The sequence below is a fragment of the Monodon monoceros genome, unplaced genomic scaffold (genome assembly GCF_005190385.1).
Source record: "Monodon monoceros isolate NGI ecotype Baffin Bay Population unplaced genomic scaffold, NGI_Narwhal_1 Super_Scaffold_4, whole genome shotgun sequence".
NCBI lineage: Eukaryota > Metazoa > Chordata > Mammalia > Artiodactyla > Monodontidae > Monodon > Monodon monoceros.
In genome coordinates, this window is record NW_021703781.1 from 71,233,787 (window position 1) to 71,247,315 (window position 13,529).

Genomic DNA, 13,529 nt, shown 5'->3' on the forward strand with positions numbered 1-13,529 from the left:
TGAATGATGTCACTAGATCGTTTGCATCTTTTCACCTGCCTGTTGGCTCTTGTTGCCTCGTAGTTATTAGATAGCTCCCATAGTTCTAGATATCACATCTGTGTTCGGGACATGAAGAAGGTGAGAAAGGGTAGTATGGGTTATATCTATCTATCTTAATTAGGAAAACAGAAGCATTTACTTCTGTAAACAGAAATTACTTCTGTAAACAGAAAATTTACTCACGCCTGTTGCCTAAGCCTGTGTCACATGTCCCATGTCCCCCCTCAACCCCAAACTGCTTGAAAGATCGTAAAGGTTTTATTTTAAGCATTCCCAGTCATTATCAAGGGAAGGAATAGAGAAGGGGGTTAAACCTATAATGCATAAACCAGCCTGCAAGTTGGCCACACTCTGTAACCTGACCGTTCTCCTGAGACAGCCGACGCCAGTTTTTCCTCACTAGATTATACATCATTTTAAAAAGTAGGTGATGTGTTTTTTAAAAAGAACTTTTATAGCCTCTGATAGAGTGAAGTGCAAAGTGGTGAGCTCTAGATTGCTGAAATCAAAAGTAGTTCCCAGCACTTTTTGGTTTTTTAATCATAAATGATAAGTTCAGTCTTCACCTTCTTATTTTGGAGAGGTAACCACTTTTAGTAGGATTTTCTTAGAGACATTTTCCTGTGCGTGTCCAATCAAATATGTGTTCATGTCAAAACAAAGGGATCTCATTGACTATATTGTTTTGTTCTGCAACTTGATGTTGTCGGTCAGCCGTACAGCTTGCATAGTAACTTGTGTAGATCTTTTTCATTCTCTTTAATGGCTACATAGGAATCCATTGTATGGCTCTGCCCCATCATATTCAGCCAGCTTCCTGTTCAAGGATATTTAGCTCATTCCCTAATGTGTATTAGAAAACCTTAACAGAGTAGGTAAGAGGTATAAAAGGCCATTTTGTAATCAGACTTTTGATACAGTTTTATCAGTTCTCAGCATTTCTGATATTATAATATTAAAATAAACTAAATGTAATGTCAAGAGTTACCTCAGTCCAGATTTTCAATTATGAAATAGTCATTCAGTTGGTTGACAGATATTTGTTCAGCACTGACTATGTGCCAGACGCCAGTTTTCTTCCTGGGGGTAAGTGGTAAATGAGGTTGCATTCTCACCTTTAAGGAAATTGCCTTCTGCTGGGAGGAGATTACAGTAAGCCTGTACTCTAATTCAAAAGTAAATGTCAGCTATTGATAGGTTCTGTGGAAAAGACAAAATAGGAAGAGGTTGAGAGTGACTGGGGGTGCTTCCAGGAAAGGCCTTGCCAAGCTGATGGTATGTGAGTTGAAATTTGAATGATGAGAAGGAGGTGGACACCTGGAGGTACGGGGAGAAAAATCCAGGCAGAAAGAAGAGCAGTTGCCAGGGCCATGAGATGGGAGCCGATGTGTTGTGTTTGAGGGACAGAGAGCAGACCCGTGTAGCCAGAGGGGAGAAGAGGAGAGAGGTAGGTGGGCCTGACTACGAGGGATCTGGTAGGACGTTTACGTTTTATTCTAAGAGTAATGGAAACACTGGGCGTTTTTAAGAAGAGGAGTGACATAATTTGGTTTATACTTTAGAAAGATTGCTTTGGGTGCTGGGTGGAGGGTGGACTGCTGGGCAGGGATGGAGGGACAACAGGTAAGAGGCTGGTGGTGACTCCGACTGGGGTTGTAGTGATAGGGATGGTGAAAGATGATTGAACTCAGGTCTAGTGCGGGGGTAGCGATGTCCAGGACTCACAGATGAGTTCAGTGTGGGGAGTGCGGGAAAGAAGAGTTAAGGATGACCCTTAGGATTTTGATGTGAGCAACTGAGTGGTTGCTGGTACTTTTCCTGGGAAGGCTTGTTGGGGAGCAGGTTTTGAGGGTTGTGGGGATGGAGAGTTGGTAGTGGATGATGTTAGTCTGAAGATAATAATAACCTTAGAATCATCAGCACATACTTGCCACCTGAAACCAGAAACTGGATGAGGTCACTTAGGAGTGTGTCAGTGGAGAAGAGAGAAGTCTGTGAAGTGAAAGAAAATCCAGGGGCTCGTGGTCTCAGGGAAGCTGAGAGATTGTTTCAAGGAAGGAGCAGTCAGCCATGTGAAATGCCACTGAGAGGTCAAGTAAGAGGAGGACCAAGAATGGGCCACTGGCTTGAAGAGGACATAGGACATCATTGGTGACCTTGAGCAAAGCTGTTTTAATACAGCAGTGGCTCAGTGGGCTGAGGGGAGGTAAGGGATCAGAGGAACGAGTTTCGCTGTGAAGGTTAACAGAAACAAGACAGGGACATTTTATGATATTAAGGTGCGTTCGTTTGCTAACGACAGTGATCCAGTATTGAGGGAGAAGTTGAGAATGCAAGAACTAAAGGGGATATTATTGGAGGAAATACTTGAAAAGTCAATGGGGGATAGGGCCAGGGCAGATCGAAGGGTCTTGTCTTAGAAAAAGAGCAGGGCTGCCTCTTCCATGGGACTGGAGGAAGGCTGAGTGAGGGCACGGTATGGGCAGTGGGTAACGGTGGTGGTGGGTAGAGCGGGGTTCTCTGGCCTCCTGTCCTAAGTGTGTGAGAGTAAGGTCACGGTCAAGGGCTGTGGGAGACGTGAGGAGAGAGGGGAGCAGAAGAACACTCACCTCGGAGTGTGGGGAAAGGGAATTTACCAGCAAAGGGTGGTGGGATTGTACTGCAGGCTTGAGTGCCGTTCGATATTTTGGTCGTAAATTTGAAGTGAGTACAGTTAGCACGATCGCCTGACTTTTCTCTGGCCATGTGCTGCTACTTGGTTGAGGTGCACAGTAAGAGATAATTGGGTTTACTAGGATTAGGGTTTTGCCGGGTGACCAAGACAGGAGGAGAAAGACAAGGAAGCTAAGGGAGGTGATAGAGACTGAAAAAAGCGAGAGGTCAGTGCAGGATGAGGTCGGAGAATCACAGGAGTGACAAGTTTCCCAGTGGGTGACCCAGAGGTTGGGATGGGAGACGCAAAGTGAGGATCACTGAGGCAGCGCTGGGAGGGAGTCACTGTGGCCTGGGATCTGGGTGCTGCGACCCTCTGCTAAACAAGTGCTCTGTGTGCTTCAAAAACCATTAAAAAATTATAAAACGATAGTGCCTCATACAGAAACTAAAGAAAAATGTAGAAAAGAAGCAGCAGAAATCACCTATAGTCTTGCTAACTAAAAGTGTTAGAAGTTAATCCTTCTAAGCTTTTTCTAAGTCTTGGTGTATTTCATATATTTTTTTAACATCTTTATTGGAGTATAATTGCTTTACAATGTTGTGTTAGTTTCTGCTTTATAACAACGTGAATCAGCTATACATGTACATATATCCCCATATCTTCTCCCTCTTGCATCTCCCTCCCACCCTCCCTATGCCACCCCTCTAGGTGGTCACAAAGCCCTGAGCTGATCTCCCTGTGCTATGCGGCTGCTTCCCACTAGCTATCTATTTTACGTTTGGCAGTGTATATATGTCCATGCCACTCTCTCACTTCGTCCCAGCTTACCCTCCCCCCTCCCTGTGTCTTCAAGTCCATTCTCTATTCCTGTCCTGCCCCTAGGTTCTTCAGAACCATTTTTCTTTTTTTAGATTCCATATATATGTGTTAGCATACAGTATTTGTTTTTCTCTTTCTGACTTACTTCACTCTGTATGACAGTCTCTAGGTCCATCCACCTCATCGGTGTATTTCATATTATTTGCTATTTTGTAGCCTGTTTTTTTCCACTTGCGAGTATATTGTATAGTTTTTCCACCTCAGCCTACAACATGGGTGTGTGTATATTTACCATTTTTATTTGTTTTTCTGAGTGGGTTATACATACAGTTGGTTCAGCTTTTATTTATTTATTTTTTAGGAAGAGACTCTTCCTTTTTTTAAAAAATATATATATTTATTTAGGCTGCGCTGAGTCTTAGTTGCAGCATGCGGACTCTTAGTTGCGGCATGCAGGCAGGATCTAGTTCCCCCACCAGGGATCGAACCTGTGCCCCCTGCATTGGGAGCGTGGAGTCTTACCCACTGGAACACCAGGTCCCTGGTTCACCTTTTAGAAGTGACAGAAGAGAGGGCCCTCCCTTTTACACTTCTTCCCCAGTGTCACTGCCCGGAGGCAACCAGCGTTCCAAGTTTTGTGTATCCTTCCAGACATCTGCTAACACATACATGATTTTTTCCTTTTTAAAAGACAAATACTAGCAAAATAAGACACGCTTCTTACGTTTGTATCATTGAGATTTTCCCGTATCCATCCACTCATCCATCCATCCACCCATCATCTATGCATCATTCGCTGAGCACCTTACTTACTAAGTGTCAGGTACTAGTGTCTAGGCCCCCGGGGTTCACAGCAGTGGACCAAACAGTCTCTGCTCTCAAGGATCTTCTTTCCTCTGGGGGAGGACAGACTGTAAATAAACAATGGCAGTGTGCCGGATGGTTAAAAATAGAGCAGCAGGAAAAGGGCGAGAGGGAGTGCATTTGGGATGGGAACAAGTTGCTGTTGTATAAAATGGCAAGGGACATTCTCACTGATAGAATGTCATTTGAGCAAGTGAGCCAGGTGGATATCCGGGGGAGGAAGATCATCTCAGGCAGAAAGAATATATATCAGAACAAAAGAGCCGCCTTATTCTTTTCAGGGATTGTGTAGTATTCCATTGACTGTTACACCGTAATGTGTTTAACTGTCCCTTACCGATGGGCATATAGGTTATCTAATCTTTTACTAGTATGAACAGCGCTTCAGAGATACATGGGTATTTAATAGTTGCATTATATTTCATTTTATAGTTCTATTTATTAAAATCCTTAATTTATCTACCACTGTTGCACATTTAGGTGATTTTCCAACTTTTCACTGTTATAAATAATTCTGACATGTAGTTGTACATACTTTCTGCACATCTCTGACTGTTTGCTTGGCATAAATTCCTAGACGTAGCGTTGTTAGATCTAAGGATAGTCACATTTTTAAAAGGCTTTTGATCTGTATTTGTTGTAAAGTTGCATTTCAGGAAGGTTGCTGAAGTTTCATAGCGGCCATCCATATAAGTACTGCACCCTTTTGCCCACACTGGGTATTACTGGTTTTTAAAAAAGTTTTGCTAATTTGATAGCTAGAAATTATTATATCATTGTTTTATTTTGCATTTCTATTACTAGTGAAATTGAGCATGTTTAATGTATTTAATTGGCCATTTCTTCTTTTGTCAGTTGCCAGTTTTTGACCTTTGTACATTTTTCTGGCGGTGTGGGGTGGGGTATTTCTGTTTCCGGTTGATTTATAATTATGACAGTTAAGGGTATTAACCTTTGGTCATTGCAAATTTTTTTTCCAGTTTGACATTTGCCTTTTATTTTTATGCTTTGGGTTTTTGAGGGGTGGGGTGGGGAGCATGTTTTAAAAATATGTAGGCCAGTCTTTTAAGATTAATTATTATTTAGATAATTACATTTATTCTCTTTTAGTTCTTATATGGTTTTGTTTTTTCATCTAACTTTGTAGGTTAGGAAGGATATGGTATAGAGAGGGATTGAACTTTTTTCTTAAATAGTTAATCTTTTTGGTCTGTGCCATATATTGAACAGTGTACGCTTTTGTCGTTGGCTTGATGTTTTTATCATGTGCTATTATTGTTTGACCTTTTTTTAATCATACGCCCAATATTTGTTTTCTTGGCTTTCTGACATCTCTTCTATTGAGTTATTTATCTGCCTACCAGAGAAATAACTGATTTATCTGATTTCATATTATGTATTTTCCACATTTTAGCATCTTTAAATATGGAGTGCATCTTAAAAATCAGCTGTTGCCTTAATGGAAGTTGAGTTCTCCCTGAGAGGGTTTGAGTTTTTTTCTGCTAGTCACTTGGGGGCACTACCAGTCTGAGTCTGTTGAAGCTAATATCTCTGCTTGAGGTTTTCTTGGCCTTTGCTGGTAGTGTGAACTCAGAGCACAGAATTTGTAGGCAGGTTGGGGTGGAGGTACCAGTGCAAATATCAAGGAATTATTTCCCCCTCTTCCTGTTGTCAAGGAAGTGGTATGCGGGCTTCTTTGCCTTCTCTTCTGGAGGAAGCGTTGTTATTATTATTTTTTTAACCCCTCATTGAGGCTGTTGCCATTTGGTATCCCCACTTTTTGTGAGGGTCTCTGTCTCCTTTTAGATTCCATACCCTGGACATCGTTTCTTTGCATGGTACATAAAACAGTATTGCATCTTACAATTGATGCTGTCTTAGAATCAGTGAAAGTTTTTAATATCTGGCAGTGCAAGTTCTTGGTATACTATGTTCTTGGCTATTATTCCAAATGAATTTTGAAATGATTTAAGTTCCCCTGACATTCTCTCTGCACAAAACAAAGCAAAACAAAGTCCAAACAGTAGTAGTCCTGGGACTGTGATACATCTGATATGAAAAATTAAGAACCTTTTATTTCACACATGATTTGTTCACTGTAATTGTTTTACTTCTTATACGTGGTTGTAAAATTTAGGCAAGAAGTTAGTTCCCAATGTTACGCTGGTACTATAAAATAATTAATTTAAAATATTAACAATCCTTCTATACTTGGTTCATTCAAGCATAGACAATTTTGCTGAATAATTTTTTTCTGCCCTTTAGCCCTTTTTAGGATTGTTCTTTAAAAAACCTCAGATTAACCCAACAGATAACTCACTTTCTATTTTGTGTTTTATTTTCTGTACTCATTTTGTTATGAACGTTATCAGGCTAGTTTATCTCACCAAACACTCCCTGATGCCCTTTCATCCCTCCAGAAGGCCTGTCTGAGGACTTGTGCTCGCAGGCTCTTCTTCAGAGGCAGTTTGCAGTGTTTGTTTGGCACTTGACAGTGTGTTTGTTCTTTTACTTCAGAAAGGAACGACAGTGCATTATTGTGTTATTACTATAAGTTTGTAAAGCTGACCGAGGATTCATTTTCTTCTTTTAAAGACATTCTTGTCTTTACAGAAAGTTGCAGTATAAATTACATTGCTGAGAAAATCCTCAGAGGACATCCCCAGTCTGCTCCTGTGATGGATGACAGAAATGTGATTCACCGACAGTTACTCTGCTGTAATTCTCAGATGTAGGGCTTCATTTGAAAGAAAACATACAGAACAAAAAGACAGTGAAATCAATCAGTACCACATTTGGGCTGTATAGATGAGAAAAAGAAATTATTAAAATGATGCAGTTAAAAACTCCTCAGATCAGTTTAGTTGTACAGTTGTCAAAGTAATATGTGATATCAATGAAGAAATACTTGTAGCATGCAGACGGTTGTTTCTGTTTCTTAAAAAACTATTGTCAGTGGGCTATTGAACTTGCATTTTTTTTAAAAATTAATGTAGTACGCTCTATGGACTTCTTGAGAAACTATAATAATACAGTTTTTTAAAAATTTATGTTCTACTTTAAATGTGAATTATAGTTCTGAGCTGCTTTTATGCGGGGTCATTTATATCTGTTAGCGGAAGTAACCAAGATCACTTCTATTCCAAGCTGAACTGCTGTCTTTAAGAAGCCTTCCAGGCTGTTGCTGAGAGCAGAGCTGTGGAAGGAAGTGAGATGCTCCGCACTTCACAGAAGACTTGTGAAGTGCTCTCCCAGCATCATTGCCACCAGCAGTGGGGAGCAAATGAGAAGTTTTTCCATTTGTCATCTAAGGTAGCTGTGCAGTCGCCTCATTGCTAAAGTTCCAATCAATATGAGAACCACAGTAGAATTTTTTTGGATTTTGGTTTTTTTGCTTTGTATTCATTTCACTTCTACCAAAGTATTTGAAAGTAGGAACTGTATTGGCTTTAGACTATAACTATTTCATGAAAAGACTGTTCTGTGATATTTTACTTCGTTTTACTGTAACTTCCAATTATCTAGATATTTTCCTAATACTACGTGGAAATGCTGGTTTTCTTTTGTTATGCAGTAGGAACATTTTACACTGTTTACATAGTTCTCATGGAACATAGAATTTTTTGAAAGCCACACATGATACACATTTTCTGTGTATATATTCTAGTTAGTGTGAATAAAACAGTAACATCAATGCATTTTTTTAAAGCAGAGAACGTCTGTATTCTTCTTGTCTTCCTTCAAAGTACTCCTGTGAGTTCAGTGGTCATTTACTTTTCATTGTGAACACCTGCTCTGTAGTTAATACATAGCTATAGCATTTGCTCCTAATAATTAGGACAGAATTAGGACAGTAGAGTTTTTGAGCTGCAGGTGACCCCAGACAGCACATATTCCAACCACCTCATTATGCAGCCGAGGACACTAAATGCCTTTCTCAGGCTGCTGGGTGGCAGATCTGGGCTGGAATACAGTTTCACTGACTCCCTTTTGGCCTTCATTTCTCTACACCAGTGCTATTACCTCTCAGTTTCCTCTTAACGTTCCCAAACTGATGAAATAAAGAAAAATAAGGGTTATTTATGTATATTTTAATAAAATCCAGTTTGATTTTTCAACTTACAACTGGTTTTGTCTGTATTATTCAGCCTGTATCTTCTGAATATTGGGCAGAGGGGAAGAAACACTTGAACCAGTGTCCATAGTAGAAACGTGTACCAGCTCAGTTTTAGGAATCTTGTGATTTTAACACCTGGGAAAATATAAAATAGAATTTTAGAAGGTAACTCTGCTGTGGACAGAGTTTATATCACTCTTCAATTTCTTAAAAAAAACAACCAAAACCAAAGCCAAAACAGTAATAGGTCTGAGGGCAGAGTCTGTATTTATTAGCGTACTGTTCACTGTTGTAAACACCATGCCTACCACAGACTTGTCACAAAGTAAGGCACTTTCCAAATATTTGTTGAATAAAACAATTTTAAAAATCAGAAATAGAATTAAATACTTATAGACCTTAGAATGGCCATTCAGGTCAGTGGTTTGCAAACGTTTAAAAAGTAGCTGAACCCTTTTCAAATTTCAGTATATAAACTATAGATGAGAGCATAGCCGCTGAGTAAAGCTTGACCTCCTTTTTCCCAGTAGCTCGTCGCCTCCTGGGACCCTCCTACCCAGCCCTAACCTGGATTAATGCCCTCATCTTCCTCAGATGAGGAAAGTCAAGTTGCTGGTTATTCTGAAATTGTTTTCTGTGCAGAGTTTGGGACTAAAGTTAAAAAGCATCAGTGTCTGAAACTGAAGGCCAAAGAGTCGTCGTAAAACCAATGAGGTCAGCCTATGCCTGGTTTGTTAATGTGGCCATAACGAGAGGAAACTCCTTTCCGAGTCTGATGGGCCTGTGTGGTTCATGAATCCACCAGAAAAGGATTTTTCTCAAAACCAGAGTGTGGTTGTAGTAGAAGGACTTAACAGATTACATTGATTTTTGACGTAAGTATGTTATGGGAAAGGTGTGCTCTACGTAGACCCTTGAAAATGAGGACATTAGAGCATAGATACCACTACTCTGGCAGGGAGGATCATATATGCAGAATAGCAACTCACAATATTATAAATAGAGTGCTGGAGATCAGGACTGTCCCGGAAATTCCAGAGTGGTTGATCTCGGTATATTGCCGTTGTTTCAGCTGTGTATGGCTTGAGGTGTCATATACCTTAGTGCTGAGCCTTAGTGTTTACCGAGCAACGTTCTGCTGGTGACTTGTTCCCCATGTAGATTTTGCCATCTGGGAACAGGGTGAATTGAGCTGCAGGCACTGAATGTTCTGGTTTTCCTCCAAGTTACTGGTTCTCATTGTAGCAATAATACCAGTCAGTATGAGTTAGTTCCCCAGGGCGGGTCCTCTAAGGTGAGTTGATAGAATTCATTTCTTTACAGCTGAGGCGCTGACACGGCGTTCCTGCTGTTGTCTGTCTCCCTGCAAAGCGCTGGATGGACTGTCACTTGACTTGTCTCCTTGATATTTGTATGAGACTTGCAACAGGTTGTCAGTCTTGTCCTGTTATTTCACCCCTAAAGTGAGCTTACCAAAAACTTGACAGCATGTTGAAGAGCTCTGGTGCCCACCTGCCTTTGTGTCCAAGCTCTCTACCTCTTAGCTGTGGGGCCCGTGCAAGATTGTTTTCCTCTGACCTCTCGGCAAAGTGTTTCTGATTTTTGGTCAGTTTCCTCTTTCGTGAAATTCCTCAACCTCATAGAGTTATTGTGAGGCTTAAATGAAAATATGAGTGAAGATCATATAGCGATGCTGGGTACATAGTAAGCACTCAGAACATTAGCTAACCATCACTCTACTGCTACTCTTTTTATCACGACCACTCAGGTTCAGGGAAGACCCACGTCTTTGTTGCTAGGTCACTGCCACTTCCAGTCCTCCCTGGGTTGCAGTTGGCCAGGTCTCTTGTCCCTGAGAGCTGCCAGAGAGGGCTGAGCATCCTTCACAGAGGCCCAGGTGTCTGCAGGTGACTGGAAGGGAGGACAGGAGCTGTGGAGCCAGTCGGGGCGGGCGCGGGGGATGGTACTGCTCATGTGGCTGTCTTCACACAGATCAGTGGGACTCTTGGAGAGCAACTTTGAGTAACTTCTACATGCCTTGATTCTCTAAGTTCCTTTTGGGATAAGGATCCAGAAAACATGTTTGTCTTCCTAGATTCTGCCTTCTTTTCACCCTGGTATTTCTTTTCCTGCTTTAAACATCAACGCTATTGCAGGTTTCCCCAAACCTATCAGCCCCACAGAACTCTGAGAACGACTTTATGTTGTTGTTGACACTAGTGGGTGCTCGTGAGATAGTGGAGCCTCTCCATTTAGTGCTTCCTTTTCTCAGTCTCAAAGCAAGTGAAACACGTTTGGGCAGTATTCACACTTAATATGACAGTAAACTATCACAATATGTGTCCAATATAGGAAACTTGTAGCGACCTGTAAACTAGACCAGGGATCAGCAAGGACGCATCCGTGAGAAAGTAGGCAGTGCTGCGTATTTGGTAGGGGGTGAGCTGCAGTTCAGGTTCATGGACAGGTGGAATTGGTGTACCTGGGATGACCCACCATGTTTTTCTTTCATTTCTTATATTAAAGAGTGACTTTGAAAGGTTTTATTGTGGAAATTTTCAAATACTCAAAAGTGTGGAGAATGGGTAGTGAATCCCCCTGTCCGTACCCCTCCCCTAGCCTCAGTAGGGGTGCCAGGGTTGGCCTCTCTGTAACTTAAAAGACAGGTAAGCAGGGGCAACCAGGGACAAGGTGGGAAAGAAAGTGCATTCAAGAGGTGGAAAGACCTGAGGTGGGAAACAGCATCACCTGTTGGGGCAACTGGACGAGATTAAGTTGTTCATGAAACACAAAAAGGGCTGTTTGAATGTGTTGAGAATGGTTTTCATTAAAGTTGTTTTAAAGACAACATTTCTTGTGGTGCCTTTTCTTTCTGTTAAGTCACTTAATAGCATTCACTCCTGTTGAAAGGAGCATGGTTTGGAATATTGGGAAGTGCTTACTACCAACTAAGAGGCGTTCCTTTCCTGTGCCCCTCAAAGCCTGTGCTCAGCTGTATCTCTGAGACTCGTTTGCTTCTCTTTCCCAGGAGGTGAAAAGGTGTTTTGAACAGCACTTCTGACTCCTGAAGAAACTTCAGGTGAACAAGGCTGTGGTTGTTCTCTGAATGTTACTCCCTGGAATAGAGCTGGGGGGGGGAACTCGTGTTTTTGGGGTGTCAGTTGTGTTTCGGGCACTGTGCAAGCTCTTTCATGTAATCTTTACAGAACCCCCATGGAGGTAGGTTTATTCTCCCCATTTTACAGATGAGAGAGCTGAAGCTCATAGAAGCTAGCCATCTTGCCAGGGCCACTCAGTTAATGGCAGGGGAGAATAAAGTACGCTTAAGCCTCAAAAATAAAGGGAAACCTCTACTATAGAAAGATGCTTGCAAATTGACTGTCTGCCTCTTTCTGGAAACACCTAGACAGTCACAACACTGCTCCCCACCCCCCAGCTTGTTTTTTCACAAGCAAAAGCATTTTCAAAGGATAACCTTTGAAAGAAAAAGATAAGTTTTAGGAGATGTAGATTATAATTTACTCTGTTGTTTTTGCCTGAAGTGCTTTTTTTTTTTTTTTTATGTGGGGCGTAAAACCTCGTGTTAATGAAGATTCCCCAATATTGGTCTAAACAGGACCTAGATGTTTGCTACCCTTTGAGCTGAAAAGGAAGGGATAAACGCAAAAATGGTCTTTTGTCCTTACAAAAGAGTGTTTGTAGAAGTGTCCTAGCTTGTGTGCCCTCCTGAGGGTCTCAGCGACCACCCCCAGGTTTTATTGTTTCTCTGGGGTTGGTTCTCCATTCTCACTGCCATCACCCCGGCTTTCCTTAAGCCTAGGCAGCCGAGACACCGTCCTAACTCTGCAGTCCATCCTGAATCCTCTGCCCTCCCAGCTTGTCCTCAGAAGCCATCTCCAGCTCCCTTCTACCCCTGGGTGGCTTTCCCTGGTTCAGAATTTCCTGTCCTCCCTGCTCTGCTTCCCCAGCCTCTCTCTGGCCTTGCCTGCTGCTCCCTCTGTATGAACCAAGCTGGTCATTCATCCTCCCAAATTTGCTCTTCCATTATCATCCTTTCCAGATGCTGCAGCAGACCAGAACCTCGGGCTCCCGCCTTTTCCGCAAAGCCTCCACCCTCCAGAAACCCTGAGTGGGCCTGCTTCCCCTGTACCAGTGCCGCTCAGTGATGTTTAATTGACATTTGTTTTACCCTGGTTTGGTCTCAGGCGTCTTAACTCAAAAAGCACTGTTCAACAGGGGAAAATGACTAACGGGATTCCATTCTCTGCCCTCAAAGGGAGGCAAACCCCGAGGGCACAGAAACGCGAATAAGAACCCCATTTCCATCCTCTTCCCTGACACCTACAGCCTCTGCCACGCTGTCCTCAACCTGCACCCCTCCCCAAACACAGTGAGAACGTGAGAGAGTTTCTCATAGTTACACCTGGACCCTCGCGGACATCCATTAGGTAAGAGGAAGGCACCTGCATGAGTAGATTTCAGCAAGCGGCTGGCGACGGAGGGAGATGCCCATTTCTAAATGTGCAGTTACCTGGCAAGGTGTCCTTTTTAGGCTGGAAGTTCACTTTCACCTTAAGGATCTGTATTTAATGTTTTTTGTTCCTCTGAATAAAAAAGAACAAAGCTTTCCCAGTGGAAAGATACATATAAAATCCACCCCACCCCCTCATCTTGTGTCAAAATACTTAGTTTCTTCAAATAATACCCATGATAGCTTTTACTAGACAGGCTTCCAGAAATTCTTAATTTGCCAGTTTTGAAGTAGCTTTTCTGTCATTAGAAGTTCTCATTAGAACTTCTTTAGGTCATGTTTGCGTCATGTGCGTGAAAGGAAGAGATTTTGTTATTCAGCATTTGGGTAGGCAAACTCTTCAGTCTTATATTGGAAACATACAGTTGTAATAGGAAGTTACTTTTTTTTTTTGAGACTATACCTCATATCTTTTAGCTCAAATACTTTTCATTTAACTTCTTTCAAAGTTCATTTTCTGATGCCATTTTTCATTTTCCAACAAATTTCAGAACCAAGCC

General features: G+C 41.8%; 1 protein-coding gene across 4 annotated transcripts in view; it reads left to right on the forward strand.

Annotated features, from left to right (window-relative positions):
• Positions 1-13,529, forward strand: part of SEC23IP (SEC23 interacting protein) — a 68,683-nt gene that overhangs the window by 38,566 nt on the left and 16,588 nt on the right. For 2 of the 4 annotated variants that reach the window (XM_029245385.1, XM_029245388.1), the window contains exon 19: positions 6,995-8,824. The exons of 1 other annotated variant lie outside the window; for it this stretch is intronic. The gene's annotated coding sequence lies outside the window, so the exon portion shown is untranslated. Of the gene's footprint in view, positions 1-6,976; positions 8,825-13,529 lie in introns of those variants that run through there. One more of the 4 variants, XM_029245386.1, reaches the window with a different exon arrangement.